Genomic DNA, 16,192 nt, shown 5'->3' on the forward strand with positions numbered 1-16,192 from the left:
ATGAGGGCCCCAACCTCATGACCTAATTATCTCCCAAATCCCCCACCTCTGTATGCCATCACTTTAGGGACCTGATTTCAACATAAGAATTTTGGGGGGAGTACAAACATTCAGTCCCTAACAGGGGTGTCCTAGCTGGTAACTGATAAGTTCTAGCCTCCAATAGAAATAAGCTGCCAGTTGTGCTCATTCATAAGTTTCTTAAAATTCAAGTCAATTCTGAGTCCGGTCAGTTTTGGAAACTTGGGGAAAAATGGAGGTAGAATAATATAATAAGTAGGTACAATTTCTATGCCTGTTTAATAAAACAGAAGACAGAGAGGTTACATCTTAGCCAGCAAGGGGACAAAACCATCACCAAATCCTTTCCTTTTCCTCCTGGACACACAGCTAGATGACCTTTCCCAGTCCCCTTGGCAGGTAGGTGTCCCATATAACTGAGTCCTGACCCCCGAAATGCGAGCAGAAGTGATGTATTCCTTGTCCAAGCCTGGCCCATGAAATGTGCAGCGTTCCTCCATGCTCCTGCTTCTCCTGGCATCTGGATGGCCAGGCTCCAGATTCCAGGAGGAAGGTAGAGCCACAGGCTGTGGGAGGGCCCTGCTGCTTGGACGACAGCTGTCTGACTAGGAAGCTCAGCCCTGGAGAGTTGCTGGGGCACAAGTGAAACCTTTATTTTGTTAAGCCTTCAAAATGTTGATTAAATAAGTTATTAGCTTGCTCTGACTAATAATACAGCGAAATAGACAAACACCAACATGAGGGGGCCCCTGGCTTGTAGTCGTCTTTCTGGGACTGTGGAGAAATTCAGCTCAACCAGATGTGCGGACATTCAAAGGGAATGACATTTTCGGAGATGCTGCTGTTTATATTTGTCATGCTGTCTTCGGAATCGTGTTTTAAAATCAAAGTATCTGTTAAAACCTCTAAATCAGGTATCTTACACGTGGATGAAAGCTTATTTATGTCTCAGGCCGTCATTTTAGTGATTTCAGGTTCCTAAGTCCTGCTCGAAGATTGCTAAATTCTCATATTATCTCCTAAATGCTAAGTGTTGCATATGAGTCTGGGATTTTGCTGAGAAATGTGGAATATAAAGATTTTTTTGCCAGACCATTCCCAGTTGGTTGTGCATCTCAGGAGCCAAAGCTTATTACTTTCCAAGTTGTAATTTAAACTTGTTAAATTGCCTCCAGACTCATCGTCTTTATGTAGCACAATGGGAAAAACTCAGTGCTTTGACTTCAGATGCATTTTTCTTTGAATTTTCTCTTTCTAAAATCTTACATCCTTTGGGACTGCATCATCATTGTTTCATAGAAACTTTGAGCAGAAGCATCTTTTATGAAAACTGTTGTTGTTGTTGTCTTCTGTTTTATTTTACTTTTTTCTCTTGAGGTAGAGATTTGCTATTGCATCTGGCACATGGGGTAGCTCTTTTTGAGAGTCTTTCAAACTCATGATGTAAGTCACATTTTAAGATTTTTGTGGGATGGCTGTAAGGAGAAATCAGCTTTTGTAACTATGCAAGAAATTGTCCTGGTAAACACATTAGAGTCAGATAATCCTCTGCTGTTCCCTAAATAGCACCCAAAGATTGTGCAGCCCCTGGCCATCTCAGAACATAGCAGGAACTTTGTTGCTGAGAGACGGAAGGTTCACATTTGGCTCAATAGGCTTGCTCCACATACTTCGATGGAGAAAGCCTTTAGCGGTCCACCAGCTGCCCATCTGAAGACCAGCCTCCCACAGGCATACAGTACACATGGGGAATGAGCTCGGTGTGTTCGTAGCAAGGATGGTAAATGCTCAATGGCCCATATTTAAGTATTTAAGAAATGGGATGATTTTCAGCTGAATTGTCTGTTGTCATCCTTTATTTTCATGGAGACAAGGCTCCAAGGTCTGTTTTTAGGGTATGAGGGGAGAAGGAAAGGAAGAGCTGCTTATACGTTTCAGTACTCTAGGCAGTTTTTCCTTTGGTGTTTCTTCGAGTTCCAAGAGGCAGAAGAAGGTCAGATCAAGTTTGATTTGCTTTGTCACTTGCCTCAATAATTGATGAGAATGTTTAAGTGTGTGGAGGAAGGACTGGACCAAAAATGAAAGCTGCTCCTTTTTTTTTTTTTTTTGCTGCCTGCATTAGTCAGGATGGGACATTATACTCTGATAACAAACATTTCTCAAATGTCAGTGACCAAAACAGTGCAGTTTTCTTTCTTACAGCACATAGCCGTTGGTGGAGGGCTCTGATTCATGACATCTGTAGTCTGAAGCCCCAGCTGCTGGAGGCTCCTGCATATGGAATTTCACAGGTCTCAGTAACAGGCAAGAGAGCATGGGGAACAACGTGTGGGTTCTTCAGTGCTTCAGTGAAAGAGAGACACATCACTTTTGCTCAGTTTTATTGGCCAGAGTAAGTCTTATAGCAAAACTAACCTCAGAGAGACAAGGGAAGGCAGATGTCCTGAATACCAGAAGCAGAAACTGGATAGCAGCAAATAGTGGTAATACTTTTTCACAGTTCCACCCTGACAGACACATTGAGATAAACACACATTTAACCTTAAGCCAATTATGAAATTGGCCCCCAAGGCCAAATGAAGAAGTCTCCTGAGGGGCAATTTTAGAAATACTATTCAGAATAGGAGACATGCAGTTAGATTCTTCTTCCAACTCAGGAATCTTTTTTTTTTTTTAATTTATTGAAGTGATATAGTTGCTGTGCAATGTTTTATGAGTTACAGTTGTACGGTATAATGATTCACAATTTTTAAAGGTTATACTCAATTTATAGTTATTATTGTAAAATATTAGCTATATTCCTCATGTTGTATAATACATCCTTATAGCTTATTTTATACATAATAGTTTGTACTTCTTAATCCCCTCCCTGTATGTTGTTCTCTCCCCCTCTCCTCTCCCCACTGCTAACCACTAGTTTTTTAGGTCTGCTACTTTTTTGTTATATTCGCTAGTTTTTTCTGTTTTAGATTTTACATCTAAGTGATATCATACAGGCTTCCCTGGTGGCTCAGATGACAAAGGTATCATGCAGTGTTTATCTTTCTCTGTATGCCTTATTTCACTGAGTAGAATATCCTCCAAGTCCATCCATGTTGCTGCAAATGGCAAAATTTCATTCTTTTCTATAGCTGAGTAGTATTCTATTGCAAAGGAAACCGGTCCTGAATATTCATTGGAAGGACTGATGCTGAAACTCCAATACTTTGGCCACCTGATGTGAAGAACTGACTCAATGGAAAAGATGCTGGTTCTGGGAAAGATTGAAGGCAGGAGGAGAAGGGGACAACAGAGGATGAGATGGTTAGATGGCATCACTGACTTGATGGATGTGAATTTGAGCAAGCTCCGGGAGTTGATGATGGACAGGGAAACTTGGTGTGCTGCAGTCCAGGGGATCACGAGGAGTCAGACACAACTGAGGGACTGAACTGAAATGATTCCATCGTGTGTGTGTGTGTATGTGTATATATATATATATATATATATATATATATATATATATATATATTCAACAGGTGGTGGAAAAGCACTTTGCTTTAGGGGCTATTCCTCCACCTGAAACTCGGTTATGAGCTTGCACAGTATAATCTCTGAACTGGGAACATTTAGTGTAGTCATCTCTTTTTAAAAAATAAATTATTGCAACTCAGACTAAATTTTGATTTTTCTTTTAATTTTTTTTCTTTTTTTTCTAAACGGTAGGTCAAATATCAGTGGGAAATATGTCCACAGATGTGAGACATAGTCACAAGTATCATTTTCAGGGTCTATTAAACAGAATAAAGACAATATGAAGCATAAGAAAAGGACTTTAACATGTAATTATGGAGAATTAAAGACAATGCTATCAGATTTACTGCCAGATATAACCTCAGTTCTTTCTTGTTAGAAACTGTTTAGAGAATTAAGATAATCCTTAATCAATTTTTCCTTCTTTTGTTATAGTTTAAAAAAAAATCTTTACCCCAAGTAAGTAAAATGTCAGTTGCCTGGGAGAAGTCAGAAGAAAGCCCACAAATATAAAATAGAGCCATCCCAGGACAGATGGACAGATTATGATAGGAAAATAGATTGCCTAATATCCAACTGCTGCAGCCACCAAAAAAAAAACAAAACTCCAGATTTCTCTTTTGAAACTCCTCATTAGGTCAAAAAGAAAATAATAAAATTAACTCAGCGTGATGTCTGAAGAATAAACGTTTCATTTTATTTTGTCTTTGCCCCAGATTTTAATTTAACAAACACATACACAGAAAGTCTCTTGTGTTCTTCTCAAGTATTTCTGTGTTTTATTTATCCTGTAACAGAGCCTGAGAGAAATATGACCTGCCAAGGTAGTGTCCCCAAAGAGCAGTAGATTATCTGGCATTGATCTGCTTTGTTCACTAGCATCATGGAGAAAATATTTGCAAGCCAGATAACCAATAAGGGATTTGTAGCCAGAATATATAAAGAAATCTTACAACCCTAATAAAAAGAACAAAGAGAACAAATACCCAATTTTAAAAATGAGTAGATGATTTAAATAGCCATTTCTCCCAAGAATGTATACAAAGGGTCAATATGTACATAAGAAGATGCTCACAGTCTTTCAATGCTAGGGAAATGAAAACCAAAGCTATCATACCCCAAACACCTATCACATCCACTGGAATGGTTAGAATCAAAAAGACAGATGATAACCAGTGTTAATGAGGATTTAGGGAAAGTGAAAACATTATACACTGCTAGTGGGAATAAAATGTCGCTGCCACTTTGGAAAACATTGACAGTCCTTTAAGCAGTTAAGCTAGAGTTGTTATATCACCTTAAAAAGTTAAAGTAGAGTTATTTTTTCACCCAGAAGTGATTTCTTTCTTAGGAAACAATACCCAAGAGCGAGAATCCCAAAAGAAATGAAAATGTATGGCCCCAGAAAAACTGGTACACAGATGTTCATAGTAGCATAATTCACAACAGGCAAATAACCCAAATATTCATCAACTGATGAGTGGATAAACAAGGTGTGGTATACCCATAAAATGGAACATTTATTTAGTGGTACAAAGAAATGAAGCACTGATACCTGATACATCATAGATGAACCTTGAAAAGATCCAGCTAAGTGAAAGCAGCCAGTCACAAAAGACGTATGTTATATAATTCTATTTATATAAAATGTCCTAATGGGCAAATCTATGAGACACATAATAGATTAGTATTTGCCTAGGGTTGGGCAAGGGTGGGCAGGTAGTGGGAAGTGACTGCTCACAGATACAAGGTTTCTTTTTTGGAGTGATGAAAATGTTCTAAATTAGATTGTGGTGATGTTTGCACAACTCTGTGAATATACCAAAGCCCTGAGCTCTACTTTTTAAATGAGTGAATTGTATGATATGTGAATTCTATCTCAATGAAACTATTTCTATTTTTAAAGTAATTTTGTCCAGCTCCAGTACTGAAATATAACCCTGCCTGGGAGGGTCTGTTGGCTCAGTAATTTGTAATGCTCTACAGTGGGTTCCAAGTTCTGGTTCAAAGTTGTCTACAAAAAAATTGGTAACAGCTCATGGCTGTTTGAATAATCCCTTTCTAAGCACCTCGCCCTTTCCATTCCACATGGTTCACACTGAGGTGTCTCACCTGCTTCAGGACAGAAGGCTGGCTGAATGTTCATAATATTTGCTAATGAACTTGCTTGATGAAGTACAGTATGTGTGTGTGCCAAGTCACTTCAGTCTTGTCCAACTCTTTGTGACCCTATGGACTATAGCCCACCAGGCTCCTCTGTCCATGGAATTTTCCAGGCAGGAATAATGGAGGGGGTTGCCATGCCCTTCTCCAGGGGATCTTCCCAATCCAGGGATCGAACCTGCATCTCTAGCACCGCCTGGGAAGCCCTCAAACTTGCTTTCTAATCATGACCATGGTAGATGTGCTTTCTTTTAATGTTCTCTACAAGTGCTGACTGCCTGCTTTACCAATGACCACAACTGGCAGTGTGATGGTGGAACTACCTAGAGCTTTCTCTAATCTGAGTGCCTTCAGTCTGAGTGTTGGTTTCATGGTGGGGTGACCCAAACTCCAGTGATATTCTCCAGGCATGGTGGCCTTGGAGAAAGGAATTGCAAAACTCATTTAGAAGGAAGAATAACTTTCTGCTTGGAATCCCAGTGGAAAACCATTCAGCCATCACTGTGTGCCTTTGCAGACTCTGTATAATGCTGTTAGAATTTTCTCTAGCAGAGACATACATAGATACGGCTGTTTAAACCTTTAAGCCTACAAGTAAATGGACTACATTTATTTAAATATCGCAGACACAGAATAAGTTTTGTTGACTTCATTAAAATTGTATATAAATCATCTTTCTTCCATGCTGTGTGAGAGAGACCTGGATTGTAATCAATTTTATAAACTTTTTCACTGACTTTTCAGATATAGAAACTATTATCTCAGTAAGAATTTACTGTATAAGGAAAGCACATACCAGTTCTCTTATAGATGTTTATGAAAATTGCATTTTTTAAGAAACAACAGTCCAGCTCCTTCATCAGCTTCATTCAGGCCTCTTCTTGATGGGACATTTTTGCAGTCTCGTTCCCTAATCACCTGTCAGAATCTGTGGGGTCCCTGTTTCTCTCTATCCCCCATTGTTTTCTCTATAGTCATAATTACTCCCTGTTTTCTGCTATATTTATTTCTATATTGTTTATCTTCTCCATAGAATGTAAGCCTCAGAGCAGGACCTTTTATATCTTTTTTGCCATTCTGTCCCTAGTACTTGATCAGTGTCTGGCTTCTTGTTCTTGCTGTTGTTTAGTCACTAAGTTGTGTCTGACTCTTTGTGACCTCATGGACTGTAGCCTGCCAGGCTCCTCTGTCCATGGAATTTCCCAGGCAAGAATACTGGAGTGGGTTGCCATTTCTTCCTTCAGAGGATTTTCCCCACCTAGGGATTGAACCCATGTCTCCTGCATTGCAGGCCAATTCTTTTCCACTGAGACACCAAGGAAGCCCCACTCTATAGGGTCATAAGAAATAAGTGGTAATACAGGTAAAAGGTTTGTTATGGAATGCTCTGTTCAAATATTATCACCATGGCCACAGCACAGACTTTTATGGTAGTTTTATTTCTTTAGAAAATGACTTCATGAATTCCCCAAAGCTCCTGTCCAAGGCATTGCTTTTAGTAGCTGAGACTCTGAAAATGATATTCCCCCTGGAGTGAAAAAGGTGGTCCAGGTAAAGAAATAAAATTATGTGTAATAAATTAGAAAGCAACTTGAGAAATAGTCTGCCCCAGTTGGATTTTCTTTTGAGCATGGAAGTGGAGTTTCATCAAATTGACTAAATACCTGTGTTCAAGACTCTCTTGCTACTGAAATACACCAGATTTCTTTTTATATTTACACTGGTCAAGATCTTGGTTTTTACTGACTCAAAAAAACAACATTCCATTGGCAGAGATCCTACCCTTCTCAGTAGGACTGGCACATTTTGCCTTTTGGATATATTTTATTTTGAATCCTTTTATGTTTAATACTTTCCTGCAAAGAAACAGCATGTTAACATTGTTTGAATAGGCCAATAAATGCATGGGTGGCTTGTGATTGCTTTCTCATTTGTGTGGATCAGATAATGGTTTCTCTTTCCTGTTCCTTTTGCTGTTCCAAAGTATTGCCATCATAGCATCTCAAAATATGGGATCAGTAGGATTGCATTTCCCCTTCATAGAAGTAAGATTGAGATGTGGAGCTATTAAATGACTTACCCTAGTCTCAAAGCTGGCAATTAGCAGAGCTAGGATTTTTTTCCTTCTCTGTTATGGTACTCATGACTAACTTGGCATTCCTCATTATATACGTTTGTGAATAAGTAGACATAAGGGTTCTTTGTTAAGCCTAGAGAAATGGAGAATAATATTCTAGTGCTCCTTGAAAAGGAACTCTCTTACGCTGTTTTGGGAATGCAAACTGGTACAGCCACTATGGAGAACAGTGTGGAGAGTCCTTAAAAAACTGGAAATAGAACTGCCTTATGACCCAGCAATCCCACTGCTGGGCATACACACCAAGGAAACCAGAATTGAAAGAGACACGTGTACCCCAATGTTCATTGCAGCACAATAGCTAGGACTTGGAAGCAACCTAGATGTCCATCAGCAGAGGAATGGATAAGGAAGTTGTGGTATGTGTACACAATGGAATATTAACTCAGCTATGAAAAAGAATGCATTTGAGTCAGTTCTAATGCATGGGTGAAACTGGAGCCTATTATACAGAGTGAAGTAAGTCAGAAAGGGAAACACCAATACTGTAGTATTAACACCTATATAGAGTTTACTCCTTGGAAGAAAAGTTATGACCAACCTAGATAGTATATTCAAAAGCAGAGACATTATTTTGCCGACTAAGGTCCGTCTAGTCAAGGCTATGGTCTTTCCTGTGGTCATGTATGGATGTGAGAGTTGGACTGTGAAGAGGGCTGAGCACAAAGAATTGATGCTTTTGAACTGTGGTGTTGGAGAGACTCTTGAGAGTCCCTTGGACTGCAAGGAGATCCAACCAGTCCATTCTAAAGGAGATCAGTCCTGGGATTTCTTTGGAAGGAATGATGCTAAAGCTGAAACTCCAGTACTTTGGCCACCTCATGAGAAGAGTTGACTCATTGGAAAAGACTCTGATGCTGGGAGGGATTGGGGGCAAGAGGAGAAGGGGATGACAGAGGATGAGATGGCTGGATGGCATCACTGACTGGATAGACACGACTCTGAGTGAACTCCAGGAGTTGGTGATGGACAGGGAGGCCTGGCGTGCTGCGATTCATGGGGTCGCAAAGAGTCGGACACGATTGAGTGACTGAACTGAACTGAATGACAATTCTATATGCAAAGCAGCAAAAGAGACACAGAGGTAAAGAACAGACTTTTAGTCTATGTGGGAGAAGGTGAGCGTGGGATGATTTGAGAGAATAGCATTGAAACATGTATGTTACCATATGTAAAACAGATGACCAGTGCAAGTTTGATGCATGATGTAGGGCACTCAAAGCTGGTGCTCTGGGCCAACCCAGAGGGATGGGGTGGGAGGGAGGCGGGATTGGGGGTTCAGGATGGGGGGACACGTGTACCTGTGCCTGAGTCATGTTGATGTATGGCAACAACCACCACAATATGTAAAGTAATTATCCTCCAATTGAAATAAATAGATTAATTAAAAATATTCTAGTGTTCCTCTAAAGCCTGAGTGAGGGAGACTTTTCATATATGTCCTTTTTTTTTCTTCTGTTAAACAGTGTCTACATTGGGAGGACTAAAAGAGATGGGTGATGTGAATGCAAAAGGAAATAGAAAAAGAAAGTGAACAAATCTCATATCCTTCGCATTGAATTGTGGTCTTTGTTTTCTCATCAAGTACTTCCTGAGTGCTTGCTGTGTGCCAAGCTCTGTTTAAGTCACTGAAAATACAAGGCTAAAGAAAATAGGAACTGCTCTAGCCTCCTAGAACTTCCAGTCTGTTGATAGGTTGGCAGTGGATCATTAACTATGACTGCAATGAGAAAAAATGCTTGAAAGGAAAATGCGAGGTGCCATGAGCCACCATAGCAGAGAATCTCAGCTGAGCATGGGAGTTCAGGAAGTCTCCTAAAGAAATGCCATCAGCCAAGACTCCTCTAAGTAGGAGATGGCAGGTGGTGGAGGCTTGGTGGCAGAGAGGGCGAGAAGAGACCAAGCAAAGACAAGAAGATGAGCAAAGATGCTGAGACAGCAAATGTCTTGACGTATTTAAGACATACAGAGGTTGAAATGAGAAAACAAGAGGAGGGAGTTGATAGTGATAAGCAGGTAAGAGCCACTAATGATATTTGGTCTTGCAACAGCCTTAGTGTTGATGCAGAAGATTTTGACCTCTGTTATAGAGCACTGGGAAATTATTTAGAAGCTCTGAGCAGATGAGCATCAACACTCTGGCTCCAGAGAAAGGAAGGATTGGGGAAGGCAGAGCTGTATAGAGACCTGCTAGGAGATTTTGGCAGTAATCCCAAGGAGGAGCAATGTTGGCTTTGACTGGGGATGGGGTAGTGGAGAGAGACACAATAGATATGAAGGCAGCCTTGATTGGAGGTGACGCCTGAAGGAGAGGAAAAATTTTGGATTGGGGCATGGGAGGCTTGGGGGTATGATATGATTCCATTTACTGATAAAAGGATGGCTGTAAGAAAAATTTTTTCTGTGGTAGAGCAGCAACATAAATTATCTTTTTGAAGAACTAAGATTGATATGTGAGCCACTAAAATAGGCATTAATCTTGGCTGTATTGATCCAGGGCTCAAAACAGAGAACTAGACTGAAAATGCACATAGCTGAGCTGTGTATGTAGAGATGGTATATGAAACCAGGTAAGGGATGAGGTCGTCAAAGAGAAACACCAAATGAGAAAAGAGGAGGGTGCAAGTCACGACCCAAGGAACGGATGCTTACTGTGTTAAGATGTGCCGTGACAACTGATCACATCCAGTAAGGATTAGGGTAGGTGGGGCAGAGTTGTAGGCACTGTTTAGAGATCAGGACAAGAACCTCACAGAAGATACTGAGAACAAGCAACCATGGTGGCAAGCAGACACAAAGCCAAGAGGGAGTGATGTTGTGGAAGGCAAAGGAAGGTGTGTGAGATGCTGCTGAGGACAGGGGGAGGACGTGGTGCCATGGGGGAGTGGATAACCCAGCTCAAGCTGGCTTGAACAGTAAATTGGAAGACTCAGGATCTGACTTTTCTCTAGTATTGCAATGTCTCATTTCTAAACTATGTAGAATTCCCCCTACTGAATATTTCTAATGATTAAAATGATTTATTTTTTTTGAGTTTCACTTGGAATCCAGTTGGAAAGTAAAGCAAAACACATGAAGTGATTAACAACTGAACTCAGTTGATTTGCTTCTGGATTTGGGGCCAGCAGAAAATCCATGTGGTAACTTTTTGTAAATGCTGTTTTGGATTATTAAATTGAAGACCTTGACAAAATAAAATATTGAAAATAGCATTTCCAGTATCACTGGGGCATGCCTGATATGTCTTTGCTGTGAAGTGATGTTCCTGTGGTTTCCTGATAGATACCTGAGACCTGCCTATGAATAGGGCAGAGTCTGAAAAACAAGATTTAGAGACTTCTCTAGTGTCTACTGGTTAAGACTCCACATTTCCACTGCAGGGGGCGTGGGTTCCATCCCTGGTTGGAGAACTAAGATCTCACATGCCATGTGGTACAGCCAATGAATGAAAAAATAAAATAGAGAACAAGATTTAAATGAAAGATTATTTAAAATATGGATTAGGAAATGAAACTACTTGAAGAATTCATACTATGTATTTCTTCCCCTTAAATTCTACTTTGAAATGAGTAGCTTACAGTAAATTTTTGAAAATGTTCAAATTTGAGGTTGATTTTGTAGAACCCCAGTCTTAAAGACTACACAGTTTAATGAACAATGTAGCTGCTTGTTTTGGTTGATTGGTTGAGTTCATAAAATACAGGACTAGATTCTCTGTTGGATAGAAATTTCAGACATCTATTACTCTTTCAAAGAATTAAGATGAGTGCAAATCTAAACTCAGAGTTTTTCATGTGAACAGTAAATAAAGGAAGGAGATAACTAAATTTTACATTTCAAGTGAAATTAAGTCTATCATTGACTAAGAATTGGGAGACTTGGTGTTTATAGCGCCAACAAAAATTTATGGAAAATACATTGTGCAAATTCTTAGATATTCTTAAGACATAAGTTCTGATTTCAGGGACTTCACATTTAAATAAGACAATACAAATGATTATAAAACAAGGAGGTAATTTCTGTCACAAAGTTGGCTTTTAGGAACTCAAAGGAGGAGCCTGGAATGGTGTAGGGAAGGATTTGCAGAGGAGGTAACAATGTGAGCTGAGTCACATTGAATAGTCAGCATGAAGAGTAAAGACTCAGAAGAAGGGGTCATTTGGCAGGTTTAGTACAAAGTTGCATCTAGGGGAATGGAGGAGGATGTCAAGATAGAGAGGACCCAGATTCTGAAGGACCTGCTTGCCAAGATAAGGAGCTATTGAAGGGCTTCATGCAGTTGCTTAGTAGGTAATTTATGCATCATGGAAGGTCATCTGTGACAAAGGTGCGAGTGGGGAGCTGGTCTAGAGGTAGGGAGACTGAAACCGATGCTACTGCATTGGTCCAGGTTCAGTACAGAGATGCAGTCAAGAGAAAATGAGCAGTGAAAAGATGGCTACGCCTCACAAAAGCATCCCTAAGAAGTGAGAAACAAAGGTCCGGGTTGTAAATTCAAGTTCATAACTTTTAGAGTTCTCCAGAGAAGAGAGAGAAATTTATTTCAAGGAATTGGCTGACATAGTTGTGGAGGCTGGCAAGGAGGGTGGGCTGATAGGCTGGAGACCCAGGGATGTGGTGATATAGCAAGTTCGAGTCCAAAGGTTCGAATTCTCCTGGCAGAATTCCTTCCTGCCCAGAATGGCCAGCCTTTTTCTATTCAGACCGTCCACTGACTTAATGAAGGCCGTCCACGTCAGGGAGGGTAATCTGCTTTATTCAAAGTCTGCCGATTTAAATGTTGCACACGTACTCATTCTCTCAGTCATGCTGGACTGTTTTGTGACCCTGTGGACTGCAGCCCACCAGGCCTGTCTGTCCATGAGATTTTATAGGTGAGAATACTGGAGTGAGTTGCCATTCCCTTCTCCAGGGGACCTTATGGATCCAGGGATCGAACCTGCGTCTCTCGCCTCTCATGTATTGGCAGGCAGATTCTTTACCACTAGCAATCCTTTTAGGATAATTAGGGAGTTTAGTGTCGACATGTATACCATGCTAAATTTCAAATGGATTACCAGTAAGGACTTACTGTATAGCACAGGGAACTTTGCTCCATGTTATGTGGCAGCCTGGATAGGAGGGGAGTTTGGAAGAGAATGGATGCTTGTATATATGGCTGAGTTCCTGTCCACCTGAAACTATCACAACATTTTTTATTGGCTATACTCCAGTATAAAATACAAAGTTTAAAATATGTGTATAAATCCCTTCACAGAAACATCCAGGATAGTATTTGATCAAATATCTGGATACCACGGCCCAGCCAAGTTGACACATAAGATTAACCATCACATTGAAAAAAAGACTTTTGAGGTGATCATAGGCAAATTGCTTTCAATTTCTGTATCCTTTCCCAGTTTTCTCATATAAAATTATGATATTGGACTAGGTACATCTAAGATGGACTAAGATCCAGTATAGCTTTGAACCAAATAATTTTACTCTTTTTTTGCCACAAAGTTAAGAATGGATGTTGCCTAATTCATTCTAAGAGTCTAACATTTTAGCTCCACAAGGTTCCTTTGGTATCTGCACCAGCACATTTATTTGATGCATAAGGAGGTCGGGTGACTTGCTTAATTCATACAAAGAGATGACCCATTGCCGTCATGTCAGGATGCCATGCTGTGCAGTAGCAATATTCAGCAAAGTGCACAAAACCAAATTTCTATAGCTTAAATCATGCCTGGAACATGCTAGAAAGTTCTTCTTTAAAAACCCTTCAACTAGGTTCTGCTGGGAAGTCAGATGTTAGCATATAAGATTTGGATGTGGCAGAGATCCTTGGTATGGAGATAGAATCTTCTAGTACCACAGACAAAAGGGAAAAATTATTCACGTTATGAGGCTGAATCAACCAATTCTGAGCAGGAAGGTTTCATGTGCAATGGTGGCATCTGTGAGCTGATTTTAGGGACCCCTTGCTCCCCTCTGGTGTGAGGCTGTGAGATATAGAATGACTCATTTTTCTAAAAAGATGTTAGAAACACTTTCCTCCTTCTCTTTGAGACACGTGTTTCTAGATGTGAGGTGCATTGATACACTGAGTATATTACTCAGGAGGTTTAGAAGTTTCAGTTGTGAAACCTAACACTAATGGAAAAATGAATCAGCAGCAGCATTTCTTGTTGGCAGAAAACCTGGGAAAATGACTAATAGACTCAAAACTTTTTGTCATTCCCTTCCCTACCTGCCGAGAGTGAGATTTTGGCTTAATTTTGTTTTGTCAAAAGTATATGTGGACCAATGTGAACTGAGAGCTTTGTATGGAGGAAATAAGTTTTAGCATTGAAATGATAGATGTGAAGCTCTTAACAGGGCTAGTACACATTTTTAAATTAGTTGTCGCATGCCATCCAATGGTTGGAGCAATATGTAATTCACTGTCATGACTCTAAAGATTTTAGGACTTCAAACTCTAATCTTCTCTCTCAATCACAGCTATTTGAGCATAATATTCATCTTTGAAGCTTTTGGTCAACTTTTCTCTTTTCTTACTAAGCTCCCTAGAATTTTGTCTCTGACATTTTGAGACAATTTTGAGGAAGATAATTTCCAAGTTACTTAAAATTACTTTCATTCTTATTTTGATGTCATTGAATGTATCATATCATCAAGACTTCAGGCTCACTGCTGCCCTTGGACAGGCTGTTTTAAATCTGTTTTACTTCTCGTCAATATATTCCTTATTAAACGGCTTAAAGGGATTTAAAATAAGTCCATTAAAATTTTTAATCCTGTCTCATTTTGGAATATTATTTCTGTTGTTTCATTGACATGGACATGGAGTATTCAGTCTGTGCAGAAAAAAAGATCAGAAAAAGGAATTCATTTTCTGTTACTTAAGAGGGGGTGTAGGGAGTCAGAAGTGGCCCAGTTTGAATTCCTTGGCCTTAATCCCCTATCTTTCCTCCATCCTTTTAATGTTTTTCAAAAGGCATATTTCAAATAAGTAAACAGCACATTAACTGAAGATTTTCTGGGTCAGAAGATATCACTCTATTACTATATCTTATTTAACTTCTGAGACAATAAAACTTCCAGTCTAGTCGGATGTCAGTTTTATAATGGAGACCCGTGGGAGACATCTCAGTACTTTTATTTGAAACTTTTTGTCCACTTGAAGCCTTTCTGTGCCAATATCTAAAAGGGGTGTCTCTGCCCCCTTGCTGGTCCATGCCACTCCACCATCTTTCCTTGCTGTGTCCGGCCCCCTCTTGACTGTCCAGGTGAGTCCAGGCGAGGAAGAGGTTGGAGGGGGTGCAGAGAGGAGGAGGAGGCCGAAGGCATGGACCATCTGTCCCCACTGCCTCATTGGTGTTACTCACACTGCAGCACGCCTAGATCTTTCCCAGAATGTGATAGGCTGCTGCTAAGTCACTTCAGTCGTGTCCGACTCTGTGCGACCCCATAGATGGCAGCCCACCAGGCTCCCCCATCCCTGGGATTCTCCAGGCAGGAACACTGGAGTGGGTTGCCATTTCCTTCTCCAATGCATGAAAGTGAGAAGTGAAAGTGAAGATGCTCAGTCGTGTCTGACCCTTAGCGACCCCAAGGACTGCAGCCTACCAGGCTCCTCCGCCCATGGGATGTGATAGGCTAGTCTGTTTTTAAGGGTTTTGTTTGTTTGTTTCTTCACTTCTCAGGGAATATAAATAAGATATAATAGTTAAGAAATTGGGGCGGGGGGGTAAGTTGAAAGATCAACCCCTACAAAAACGATCAGTGGCCTTATCTGTTTAATGTTACATATATATTATATATCATTATATATTGTCGATGGTACTTGTAATATTATATAATCATTTTCATTAATAGATGTAGTTTTCCTTATTCAATCCCATAGAGTTAATGATTTTTTTTTCTATTGTCATCTCTGATTTTTTAAAAAAATTTCTCAACTTTTAAATTTTAAATTTATTTTAATTGGAGGAAAATTGCTTTATAGTATTGTGTTGGTCTCTGCCATACATCAGCATGAATCAGCCATAGGTGTGCATACGTGCTCTCTGTCTTGAACCTCCCTCCCACCTCCCACCCCATCCCAACCCTCTAGGTTGAAAAAGAGCATCAGATTTGAGCCCCCTGCGTCACACAGCAAATCCCCACTGGCTATCTAATTTTGCATATGGTAACGTACACGTGTCAGTGCTACTCTCTCTGTTTGCCCTACCCTCTCCTTCCCCCATTGTGTCCACAAGTCTCAACTTTTTGATTTCAGTTCTTCTGGCTTTTCCCAGTGGCGGGACTCTTCCTCCGTGTCTCTGCCCCTTGAGAATGCCCTCCCCACTGTGGCAGCCTCGGAACAGCTCCTTG

At 40.3% G+C, this 16,192-nt stretch overlaps 1 protein-coding gene across 2 annotated transcripts in view; it reads left to right on the top strand.

Annotated features, from left to right (window-relative positions):
• PID1 (phosphotyrosine interaction domain containing 1) overlaps positions 1–16,192 on the top strand; it is a 283,353-nt gene that overhangs the window by 168,577 nt on the left and 98,584 nt on the right. The gene's annotated exons all lie outside the window — the stretch shown is intronic.

The sequence above is a fragment of the Oryx dammah genome, unplaced genomic scaffold (assembly GCF_014754425.2).
Source record: "Oryx dammah isolate SB20612 unplaced genomic scaffold, SCBI_Odam_1.1 HiC_scaffold_27, whole genome shotgun sequence".
Classification (NCBI taxonomy): domain Eukaryota; kingdom Metazoa; phylum Chordata; class Mammalia; order Artiodactyla; family Bovidae; genus Oryx; species Oryx dammah.